This window comes from Bidens hawaiensis, unplaced genomic scaffold (genome assembly GCF_021521415.1).
Source record: "Bidens hawaiensis isolate Kalapana, Puna unplaced genomic scaffold, B.hawaiensis_p1.1 tig00025176_1, whole genome shotgun sequence".
Lineage (NCBI taxonomy): Eukaryota > Viridiplantae > Streptophyta > Magnoliopsida > Asterales > Asteraceae > Bidens > Bidens hawaiensis.
Genome location: NW_027494002.1, coordinates 285,896 through 299,046, shown reverse-complemented (window position 1 = coordinate 299,046; position 13,151 = coordinate 285,896). Strand labels below are relative to the sequence as shown.

General features: G+C 32.7%; 1 pseudogene; it reads left to right on the top strand.

Moving 5' to 3' along the window:
• Nucleotides 1-3,002: 3,002 nt before the first annotated feature.
• LOC143570941 (AT-hook motif nuclear-localized protein 23 pseudogene) lies at nt 3,003-4,285 on the top strand (annotated as a pseudogene).
• Nucleotides 4,286-13,151: the final 8,866 nt, after the last annotated feature.

Here is a 13,151-nt window from a genome sequence, read left to right as displayed (position 1 = left end):
GCCAATGAAGAGGTGACACAAAGCAGTTTACTAACCTTGATTGATTAAAACACACACGTCAACAAGTCAGGAAGATGTGAAAGACAGTACTGAAGTTAAGCCAATCCAGTGATTTATTATTGTAACCTAGAGATCTTGGATCCCCTTAAAGTTCTTGTCACATCAAACTTTAGCAACTTGGCGTAACCTAGGCAATCAAAAATTTAAAATCAATGCAAGTGTGAAAAACACACACACATATATATATATAAAATGAGGTTTCCATAAAATAAAATATATCATAGCGCTTGTAACGAACTAGTATCAAGATATCTACATAAATATATTTTTCTCCAGTAAAAAGTAAAGATCTAGAGGCAGTATTAGTTGTTGTAAGAGTTAATTAGTCCATCTAAGATAAAATAATTGGTATAATCATTGTAAGAATTAGTTAAGTATACTCGTATATGATAAGTTGAAGTCAAAGATTTTTTAACGTTATTTTGAAAACTTTGCATTAACGTGTTTAGTCATGAACTCTTTTCCTCCCCCCTCTCGGTCCAAACTCTCTAATATTATAATTCTCATTAAAAGAAAGACAAAATTTTGTTTAACACTTCGATAATACTATACAGAAAGCTTTACTATTATTGTTAGTTATATTATCAGATGGCCATGAGTTCTAACCCTGTAGAGTACCAAAAAAAATATAGTCGTTCGATAAAATTAATAATAATATTATTATTATTATTATTATTATTATTATTCATGCTTCTTTTCTTGACATTGAAATTCCTAAAAGTTTCTTTCTTTCCCTTAATTTTTTTATGTAACGACACACTCCTCAAGATAACCATAGTCTCCCCTGCACCGAGACTTTGTGAATATTTAAACGGACTCGTGAATATTAAAAAGGACTTGTGAATATTACGAACATTAATTAATGTATTATAAAATATGTGTACCTTTTACTTTTAAGCATTACAAAACTAAATGGATTATAAGTCTGGTCAATACTAATGATTAAAAAAAACTTTATGATATTTAAGCATATAATATTTAACCGTCTAAATGGATTCAATAATGAAAATTGTGAAGGAGATTAGCTTTGTGATAGTATCAAATTTATAAAACGAGTCAACAACAAATGGTTAAACAAAACATCTGTTAACGTCATAGTATAATTTCATGTTGTGAAACCCGGTCAATTGCTATCGATGAATGCATGACTATCGTTTGTCGGATCAGCGTGGAAAGTAGATCACAGAAAGAAAACAAGAGTGGTGGGGGAAAACATAGGAAACAAAACACTATGGAAGGTTGTAATCTGAAGCCACTTATTGTGGGATGGAACTTGAGCATGTTTTGTTGGTACTCGTCCCATGTCATTAATAACATGATGTTTCTATCTGGGGTATAAACACAAAGTTTTCAGATAATTGCACGTGGACACCATATTGATTGTTGCTCGCAGGAGATTTTGGGACAGCCGTATGGTGATGGGTTAATCGATTTCAAGAATTTTGAACAATTTATGGAAGTTTACAAGACTTTCAAGAAGTTTACAATCTGGTACACTTTGAACAATATATGGAACATATAAATTTTACATAACTTTCAGCATGTTTACAATTTCCTTAGCACTTTTTTTATTAGGTTAACCACCAATAAAATTAGTTTAGCCAACATTATATCCTAGAACTCATTGTAAGACGAACATCCCCAAGTCTCTCAATAATACCAAAAACACTCATGTAATTCCAATCGATACATGGAAAGTGATAGAAATCCCCAAGTAATCTTATTTGATGACTTACTTTCACTCGAGCAATGATTTTGAAAGGGCCGATGAAACATGGATTGGTTTGCCTCATCAAGAGGCTTTCAGTAAAACAAAATCGACAACTTGAAATTCAATTGGTCTCTTCTTATATTCGGATACGGCTATTGTCGGTCTTGTTGATCAACCCCCCCCCCCCCTCCCAACAAATTGGCCTTCACACTTTCTACCACATAACATTCAAAAGGAACTATGTAGTTATCCTAACTTCCTCAAAAATCTACCTTTTTCACTTCTATTACATCCGTAAGTTTTAATTATTCTCTCTCACTATTAATTCGTTTGTCTGAACTAATATGTCGTACTAATCAAAAGCTTGGTACCTGATTCATCTTGAAGTTTCCTTGAATAAGAAGGGAAACGTGAGACAATCCAATAAAATAGGTACATTGGCACCCCTGATCAAGGTGACACCGCTTCTTTTATGTTTACATCAATCATGTGTGTCAAGTGTCCTAATGAAAAGTATCACGTTGTTGTAACAACTTTAATGTTGTGTATCTACGTACTAATTTGTACAACACCAACGCACCATAATCACCGTTTATTGATTTCTCGTTCCAATTTGAATATTCAGCTTCTTTTATATTTACACCGGTCATGTGCGTCATTCATCCTGATGAATAAGTTTCAGGATGAACATGTTGTGCAATTTTACCGTGTCTGTATATGTACCAATCGGTAAAACAGCAGCACACCACGATAATTGTTTATTGATTTCCGTTCCAGTTTAAATATTCATTTTTCCCTCGTTCAAGCCGCAAGGTGTAATTAATGTAAACAAGTGTTCAACTTGTTGAGTATGGTTAGCCAATAATGCTATACACGTACATGTACAATGGTTGTTTTATCTAGAGATTAAATATAACATCTTTATGGTTGGCATTGTCTAGCATGACCGTAATAACGCACACGAACGCCCTCCCTTCTCCATTTCTCCTCTCACAATCTTCATTCACTTGTGATGCTCTAAGTTACTATGACTATGATGTTCTAAAACAACCTAAGTTCTAAAACAACCTAACAATATATACATATACATACATTGTCATGGCAAACAAAAATTATAGGCATATCCACTCCAATATGTAGAGTCATAGTATATCAATTTGGGGTTATACTAAAAAGAATGTATATATAAATAAATCCCTAGAATTATTATTATCTTCTAATAAAGATTGGTCAATAAAACAAAATTGCAGGAAACTCCTTTCTTTTTTTCCTTTCTTTACAATAAATAGTTTCAACCCTAAAAACAAAAGATCGGTCAGGTGTTACTATTACCCTCTGTTCACCCCAAAGTACCATTCAACCCTTTGTCTTAACTCATATGCTCACCACTCTCTCTCTCTACTCTCTCTCTTGAAATCATAAAATACTAAAATTAATACCACCTTCTTGTTGTTTACTTTATTATTCTTTCTTCATCATCATCTCTTTCTTCTTGTTAATTTCTCCCCCTTTAGATCTCTCTCTTCTTCTAAATCTATATCTATAATATTATTATTATCATGTCAAGCAATCTAGACTTGACCAGTTCCACCTCACCTTTCTCCCTTCAAAACCTTCAAAACCGTCCACCTCTCCACCTCCAAATCCCGGCAGACCACTCCGAAGAAGACGACAACCAACACACTCCAGGCTCCGGCAACGGAGATGCCCTTGGCCGGAGGCCACGTGGACGTCCACCTGGGTCCAAGAACAAACCAAAACCACCAGTCATCATCACTAGAGAAAGTGCCAACACTCTCAGAGCACACATCCTTGAAATAAGCAACGGATGTGATGTATTCGAATCCATTGCTGACTACGCGAGAAAACGTCAACGTGGGTTATGTATTGTTAGCGGCTCCGGTACTGTCAACAACGTCAGCCTACGGCAGCCTGCTGCTGCCGGATCTGTGTTGACTTTACAAGGCCGGTTTGAAATATTATCATTATCCGGATCGTTCCTTCCACCACCAGCACCACCCGGTGCCACTAGTTTGACTATATATTTAGCTGGTGGACAAGGACAAGTTGTCGGTGGGAATGTTGTCGGAGCTTTGATTGCTTCTGGACCGGTTATTGTGATTGCTGCTTCGTTCACTAACGTTGCGTATGAGAGGCTGCCGTTGGAAGAAGATGACACAGCCGCAGTTAGCGGTGGAGATGGCAATGGAACGGCGAGTAATAATAATAATAATATTAATAAACCTTTTCCGGACCCTTCGTCTATGGGTTTACCGTTTTTTAACTTGCCACTTAATATGACCAATGTTCAGTTGCCGGAGGACGGTGGTGGTTGGTCTGGTAACATGGGAAGCCGGCCACAGTTCTGACCAGATTCAAGTGTGTGTTGTTGTTCAAGTCATGATCAAAAGGTCAGATGGTGTTCTATGTGTGGGTTTAATATTATTAGCATTATTGTTTGTTATATATATTATTATTATGTAGTCTTTGGAATGGATATTAATCATGAACAAGAAATTGAGAAGCGAGAACTTAGTTTAGGATGGAACAAGATTTATGATCTATGAATTCAAATGTTCATGTGCGTGACCACCTAGCTAGTACTGTTTGATTGTTATTTCATTTTAGGGTTACTTTGAGCTAGAGTGGTTCATAAGTTTGTGGATTTATTCTTGTCAATATTGTTTGTTATGTTGTTTAGTCTTTCTGATAATTAAGATCAGCGAAACAACCTATTGTGAAGACCGGCTTGCTTGAACCATGGAATCGTGTTAATTTATGAGTTGAGACGGTGTTTGTGATTATAAAACTGATAAAAGGATTAAAAAAACTCATTAGTTTATTACTGCATCAATTAATATTTATTTAACTTACTTGATCTTTATCATTCATTATCATAAACAATGAATGAAGAACGATTGATCTTAGAGCACTTATCATAGATCGAGTTACAAACATCAACCCTGGAAGAAACCAGGGTTATGATGCGTATACTATGAGTTATGACGGTTATTAAGGTTTCATGTACAAGACATCCGTCACTACATACAAAACACGGTTTCATGGTTAAATAGGCGCAATCCTATTCTTTTAAATATTAGTATTAGAGCCAACAATCCATGTTTGATTGCTTTAAATTGAGAGACAATGCAACATTCTTATAAATATAAAACAAATATTTCACAAATAAACTCTTCAAATGTTTTTTAATCTATAAAGATCTTTCTTTGTTCTTCTAACAAACTTTCCTTGTCCAGAAAATCTATAGACCAAATTCAAAAGTTTATCTGGGTGATAAAGTGTTTCAGGTAATTAGTCATCTTCTCTTTTGACTCTAGAGTAAGTGAATCATTAGTTAGTTGATTTATAATATATGCTACAATGGAGTAAGTGAATCATCAGTTAGTAAACAAAAATATTTACAGTTCATGAACATTATATTAATCAATTAATTTACAAGTATCTCTCTCTATGTTAATATAAAAATATATGATTTCTATAATTTAATTTAAACTATAATATCAAGAATAATCCATCCTGACAAGACTCCTAAGTTTTAATTATGTTGTTTCACATAATTATCATAGATTTACACTTGGTTTATAATTGATTTTCACTCAATATATTTGGTTCTAACTAAGCTATGTTTCCTTATTTCGCTCATAATCATCATTGTAAACGAATTTAGGTGAATGCATGTGTAAATTTATGATGATTACACAAATGTGATTTCTTTTGACAAAGAAAGTGAAAGTTATAAATCATCGGCTAAAATGATAATATTAATTATCATTTGTGAACAACTAAAGTTTGAATTATTAAACTTCAACTTATTTTAGTATTTATTATTTCAAGCTTACAACTCTCATGTTTTAAAGGAATACTCAACTTATTCTTTAATTTATTCTTTAATGGCCGATGCCCAATTGTTCTATATTTGAAGGATAAAATAATATTTAGTTATTGATCAGAACAACATGATTAAAGTCTATATTAATTAGCTAACTTGGATGGTCCTATCTGTAATTTACGAGTTTTGTACATTAAAATAATCATGAGCCCCATCACGATTACCTAGCTCTTTGCTTTTAGTGCTGTATTTAATATGTACTTTTGCATAGTAAATCGATATTACTTTTGCTTTTTATCACATGAACGAATTTGATAATCTTTTAACCACGACGGAGGAATTTATACTAAAGTCTAAGCTTACAAGTTACAACAAGCAGTGGCGGATCCAGGAATTTTTTAGGTGGTTTCCTCTTAATTTATAAGGTGGTTCCTACGCGTCTTCTATATATCCGTACACTATTATTTCGAAACTCGGGTGGTTCCGGGGAACCACCCGTTTGTATGCTGGATCCGCCCATGACAACAAGAAAGCTGTTGCCCGAGAATAAAATGCTACAATGGAAACTTAACAAAATGGTAGTACCAAATTTTGACCACTTTAAGAATTAGAGGTTTGCTCTAGCTAGGCTTTATCCAAAGAAACGAGCTAGCTTTTTATGTCTTTAGTTTCTTGGTTGTTGATGACCTTTTGGAGTCGAATCTTAAACCGCTTTCGTATCGCCTGAACCAAAAAATGGTCATGAATATCGCATAGCTACTCATGAACGAGAAAAAACTTAACATGAATTTTGAGTTTTGACACCAAATGAGTAATGCAAAATCACAAGTAACCAAGAGACGATCCACTGATTTTGTCATGTCTTCACATTAAATGCTTAGGTTAGATCGAGCCGATAGGGATTCTCCACTTTAAAATGACCTATCTAGTTAGAATTTTGTTGAAAATTGCCCCTCAAATAAACATATTATCTTCATTGAGAATTTGAGATCCATTCAAAGTGTAAATTAACAAAACAAAGGGTTACAATTGAGTCTAGTGTTGTTCTAGTTAAACAAAATAGTGTATGTGTTTTGACTTCGAACAATGTTTGTAATTTTAAGACATCATTATTATTTGTGCATGAATGACTGGTAAAGAATTTTAAAAAAGTAGTGTTTAAATCGACATATAAATGTATAAATGCATATAATATTGTCTAAAATATTGTCTAGACTCTTCGCTACTATAATCCAATTTTGGTGGCTGTAAAATCGTTGCTAAGCCCCTTGAAATAGATTGCGCAATTCATTTTGCTGTAAGAAAGAAAATTCTCGCTAATCACTTTGTGACGATTTTGTGAGAAAAATGAACTTAATGTGTTTGAAGCAACAAAACAGTTCGTCACAATTGACTTTGGCATTTGCTATAAATTGTTTGTGACAAAACTAATAACGGGTGGTTTCTTATTTGCAACGGGTATTTGGTCGTATATGATTGATATAATTCTTGTATTTCAATTTCTTAAAGCCAATGTGTGAAAACTTATTTGACAAAAATAAAATATATGTTATAACTAATATTATAAAAAAAATTAAAAAGAAATTAACAAATGCTAATGTTCATAAGTACACTCACGCTCTTACCACTCACACCCCAAAGTGATATATTGTTGAGCGTGATTCCATGTAGCAAGCCCCACTAAGCTCATTAATTATAATACAACCTAAAAGAAAAATCCTTTACACATAGGAAGGTGATGATGACATTAAACCTTTGATTGGGAAATTTCTTTCATCATGTATAACAAGAAATCTCCAAACAATGACTCCTTATACAAGATACTATAGTTTTTACCAAACGTGTATCTTAACGACAAGACTATAACATAGATGAAGAAACATCTTCCTATGCCACTTAAAACTAACACCCCTGGCCTAGTGGTAGTGGATAACCTACCTTTGATTATTCAAATGAGTGTATGACCATATCCTATGATTGAAATTTAATCTTTATTTGTATCTCCTAAATTAAAATAGAATATGAATAAATTTCATATATTTTTAGAACATACACATATACAAATCATGTGTATGGTATTAGCTACGCTTAAGTTACATATATGTAGGCAAACATTTAAATTTTGAAAAAAACATATTTATAAATAAATTAATTGATTTTTTGGGTATTTAACAAACAAAGTTTTTTAAAAAATAAAAATTGAAAAAAAATGTACCAGTGATAAAAAAAACTAATCGATTTATGTACGTAAGCTCTCTTTATTCTCGTAAAAATTAGATATTTTGAAATATATAAATAGAGAGATGTATATTACAAAAATTCAATTATCTTGAAAGGGTGAACTGCTAACGACTGAAAAAAGTGAATGAGAAAGAAGAGCTCATATGTAATGTCATTGACGTCTTTGATACGGATGGTACTAAAGATGCCGATGATGCTAGCGACGAGGAAGAATAACTCGAGGAGCCTATATGAAGATACGTCGGAAAACAAAGATAACTCGACTTTTTCCGATCATTCTAACGAGGGCTAGCATTTTTTTAAAGAAAAAAATAACCAATATTTGACGAAATACTTGTTGCCTTTTGTGTTTGTAATACATATATGTTTTAAACTAATATATATGGTTTTGTAAGTTGTTTAATTGGAGCTCAAAAAATGTGCTTAAAAGTCACTTTGGGTCACGACTATATTTTATCGGAATATTTAGATAAGATGTAATGTTACTTTGGGTTACGATTATATTTTATTAGAATATTTAGATTAGATGTAATGTTACTTTGGGTGACGACTTAACCATGTGTATAACTTGGGATAGCTATTTAAATATATATGTGGGTTCACATTGTATTCATAAAACTATAATGAAAATATTCTAGTTATAGTCGTTTCATTAAGAGTTCAGGCCAAAGCTAGATATATATTCCATGTGTACTTAAAACTTAATAACTTATATGGCCAAGTTGTATTAAGTTATTGGATAAATGTATTCTTTCTTAAAGTGATGATCAAAGGTTAAAGTCTCACAATAGAAAAATAACTAGGCTTAAGAAGTTGCCCATGTGTACTTGTCGTTAGAATTCAATGCTTATTCTATACGAGTATTTAATTGATACTGGTGGCTAAAGTTGTACTTATTTTATCTTATCTAAATTGTCCTCATCTAACTATCTAAAATAAGAAATATGTTAATGAAGTGTATGCATATAAACTATTCTTGAACCTGTAATTGCTTCTTGTTATCTAAGATGAATCAGGCAATATCTTCTTTCTTGCATCCGATACGAATGTGCAAAGTCAAGAATACCTTTAAAGATATTGGATATATTGTGGTAAACAGAAATCCCACAAATGAAAAAACGTATTCCGTATATTAGAATAATTTTACCTAGGTGTTTTTTGAAAGGTCATGCACAAATAGACACTTACTATCAATGTATGTGAACTCATGTAAGTTCTGACTTTTGAGAATACTTTTGGAGCAACAGTAAGGCAAGCGAACTTGGAAATTATGCTCGCTTGGGTGACAAGCGAGCCCCGTAACTTTTTTCACAAAACTAATTAACACGTCACTTTTAATATATATATCTCCAAACTCTATGGAGGCCGGTTGCTTGCCATCCAATCAAACTTGCCGAGTTAGCTTGCCTCCCATACGAACTGTTTAGAAATCAGAAGTAGCAGAAATTTTAGAAGATGTGTAGGAGTACTTAGCTGAATCCTAATTATTAACCCAAAAAAATATTCCTGAGAAAGAATAGCGCGCAGGACCAAACTACAAGAGTGTGCATGAGGTGATTCACTAATTTCATATTGGACATGGTAGCGAGTGAGGATGAAACCCAACACGTTAATAAAAGTTATATTGGCAGATTGGAAATTGTAGACAAAAGATATTGGTACGTTGGAAGTACATCAGAAATTAAATTCTTAAATATATATTCGCCTTATTCCATAAACTTGTATGATATCTCTAAAATCACTTATCATAAACTAAAAGATTGTAAAGGTGAACTGTAACCAGCGGATTAATACACCTAGTCCTTATCTTCTTCTATATATTAATCATTATTATATTGCATGCTTTCTGCTGTACGATCTGTGAAAGTGTTTAATGTTTGTAAATCTTGTTTAAGTGACAGTTTGGAAAAGCACATTTCACTCGTAAGAGCGAGAGAAGTACTCGTTATATATTTGGTCAAATGCATACTAATGTGTGTGGTACGTCTAGAAGTACGTGGTAAATTATAGATCATTAAAATTTGTATTTCATGTTCTTGATAGGGCAGTGTTCAGTTTTGGGTGTGCTTGGCATCTCAATTTAGGTACGCAATATGTGGGCGTGGATGTTGAAATCTAGGTGGTGCGACTTGGAATACATGTAGGTGGCGGATGTTGAAATCTCGTGCCGATATTGGGTTTGTTGGACAACATATGCCTCATGTAAATGTTGTTTGTACTTTGTAGTATCTATTTGTTGTGTGGTTTGCAAATTCTTAATTAAAGGTGTGATTTTGTATGCCTAGCTAGTTTTTTATAATCTTTTCTAAATTAGTTTGAACATCAAAAGTCATTCCATGACATTTATGTGTTACTAAGGAGTAATTGTATATGATGGAAATGTTCATGTATATTTTAATCTTAACATGAGAACATAGGAAATAATGTCAATTTTTAAAAAAATGAGAACGTAAGAAACAATACCAACTGCAATACCAATCTACATAAACAATGATTTATAATAACAAAGAAAAGAAGCTAAAAATTACAACAAAATAATCAAAATCAAAAACAAAATAATAACAGCATATACCAACTAATATTTGTAACAACAAAAGAAAACATCTAATAATAACAAAAATATAATTCAGCAAATACTTATAACGTCTCATAATAAAAAATTAGCAAATACGAACAAAAAATAACAGCAAACACCTATAAAAATAAACTAAATAATAACCGCAAATTGGTTCTCACCGTTTTCATGTTAAGAATAAAATGTATTTGATCATGTTTCTTGTATATGATTGTCATTTGCTTTAGTGGCGTACTCATAATTTTAACCGCATATTCACAATAGAAATTGTTTTTACATTAGATGTTTAACTCATCAAACAATAACAGTAACACTATATGGGCCAAATTACCTATATATATGTTGTAGAAAACTTGGTCCAAAGAAAGAATAACAGGCTTCCCTTTAATTATGTGTAGACGCCTTCCCCTCTAATTATTCTGCTCTTTGTTCCGGTGGTTAGGTAATTAACTATTAGACTATTAGTTGTAGACTTATAGATGATTTTTAATTATAATGCTGTGCAACAGAAATAGAAATATTATAGTATGCTGTATGATGCATGAGTTATGTAATTTTGTTTATAACATCGTAATACTTTATTTAATTAAGAGAATCATATTTCAATAGTATACACTTTATGCATGACTTTGTAATACGTGGTGAGGAAGGAAGTTGACCCCAATCTTTATCAAACTGGATATTAATTAATGGTCGATATGCAATATTAATAAAAATATATAGAACTTCTTTAATTAATTAAAAATAGGGTGTCTAGCTTAGAAAATAATCAATAAGTGAGATTTCGAATAAATGAATAAAATAGTGAAAATAAGTTAGGTTCGCCGGTTCAACAGTAGGACAGTATTCGACCGTTTTAAACAAACCGGTTCAAATTCGTTTAATGGACCAACTATATAACTGGCGGTCCACACCAACACTCAAAACACTAGATGGATAAGAGAGAAACCTATACCTACCACACCTTAAATAATTTCGGAATATTATATTATTGATCATTATTAAACATTAAATAACTTATAGCATCATTTAAAATTTGACATCACGCTTCACATGTAACAGGTGCAGTATTATTTGAAAATGACAATGGGTTAATTAGTCAACGTGTATGGCAGCCCATCTTCTTCTAAAAATCAAAAGGCATCCCGTGTCTCCAAATATACGAATATTCTAACGTTATAACCTAATGTTATTCGAGTGTAATTTCCATTAAAACGTGTACTTAATTAAAAAGTAATCACTTTGCATAGAAAAGATGTTAAAGCTCCACTTAATCCTCATTTTTAAGCGTGTTATCAACCCCCGAAGTTAACCGTATAAGGGTATTTTAGTCATTTCGGTTAAACAAACACATACATGATGTGTATTAGTGTATATATAAACCCCACCATGATGAAATTCTCACATATTGCCAGCATATTATCTTTCTTCTTAAGCATTCCAATATATTATTGATATGTTCACGGATCCAGAACATGTGATAAGCCTCTTTGATTCCTACTGGTTTAGTTATGAAATCTTGAAGGGAAAACCGAATGTTTCGTATGCGAAAACAACGGATGTATTAGAGCCTAGATTCTCAAGCTTGAGATCAATACTTGTAAGGTCACAAAGTGAGGATATTGGAAGCAGTTTTAACTATGGTTTTAATTCCTTCTTCTCTCCCAACTCAGTCCACAAAACTATTCCTTCTGGGAAACTAGATTTCACAACACAAAAACAAGAACAAGAGCAAGTAGTTGAAGAAGTTATAGTTATACAACAAGAAGCAGAAAAGACCAATGATCATGAAATGGAAAGAAAACATAAGAAGAAGAGAAGACATGGGATGAGCAAGAGCTTATCAGACCTTGAGTTTGAGGAGCTAAAAGGGTTCATGGATATGGGATTTGTGTTTTCTGAACAGGATTCTAAAGATTCAAGCTTGGTTGAGATAATTCCTGGCCTTCAAAGATTAGGAGAAGTAAGAGATCAAGATCAAGATGATGATGTTGATGATGATGATGATGTTGATAATGATTATGATAATGAAAGGAGGCCTTATCTTTCAGAAGCATGGGAGGATTTGGATAGAAAGTTAATAAAGAAGAAAGAGGATAAGAAAGCTTATTCACAAATGGTGAAGTGGGAGATTCCTGTTGTCAAAGATGAGATTGACATGAAAGATAATCTAAAGTTGTGGGCTCATACCGTTGCTTCAATTGTTAGATAACCATGTTTGTTTGTTTGTTCTTTTTGGATCAAAATTCTTTCTTTCAATTTGTTAATATAGTTGTAGTGATTTAGATGAGTTTACATTTTTTTCTTGAATATGTAAATATAAAGTTGATTATTTTCATTTTCTTCAATCTACATGATCTTAGTAACAAGCTAGCCTTGAAATGATTTGAGTCATCTTGGCCTGTCTTAGTTTTCAATTTGGTATGATCAACTCCACCAATAATGTTATTCCGGAGATGGTATTGTTATTATGGAAGTAATCATGCTAGATCTCATGGTGGTGGTGAGGGTGTCATGTGGTAAACGTGACGACTAAGATGGGTGGGAAAAATGGAGGTCGTGGCAACTACACTATAAAAATGGAGACAATGTTTGTTATCAGATGTTTAAGATTCAAGTTCACTCAGATCACCAATGCCAACAACATGGAATTATTGTGTTTGAAATCCAGAAAATTCTAGGTTGCTCGTGAAAGACCAAAACCCCACTAATTA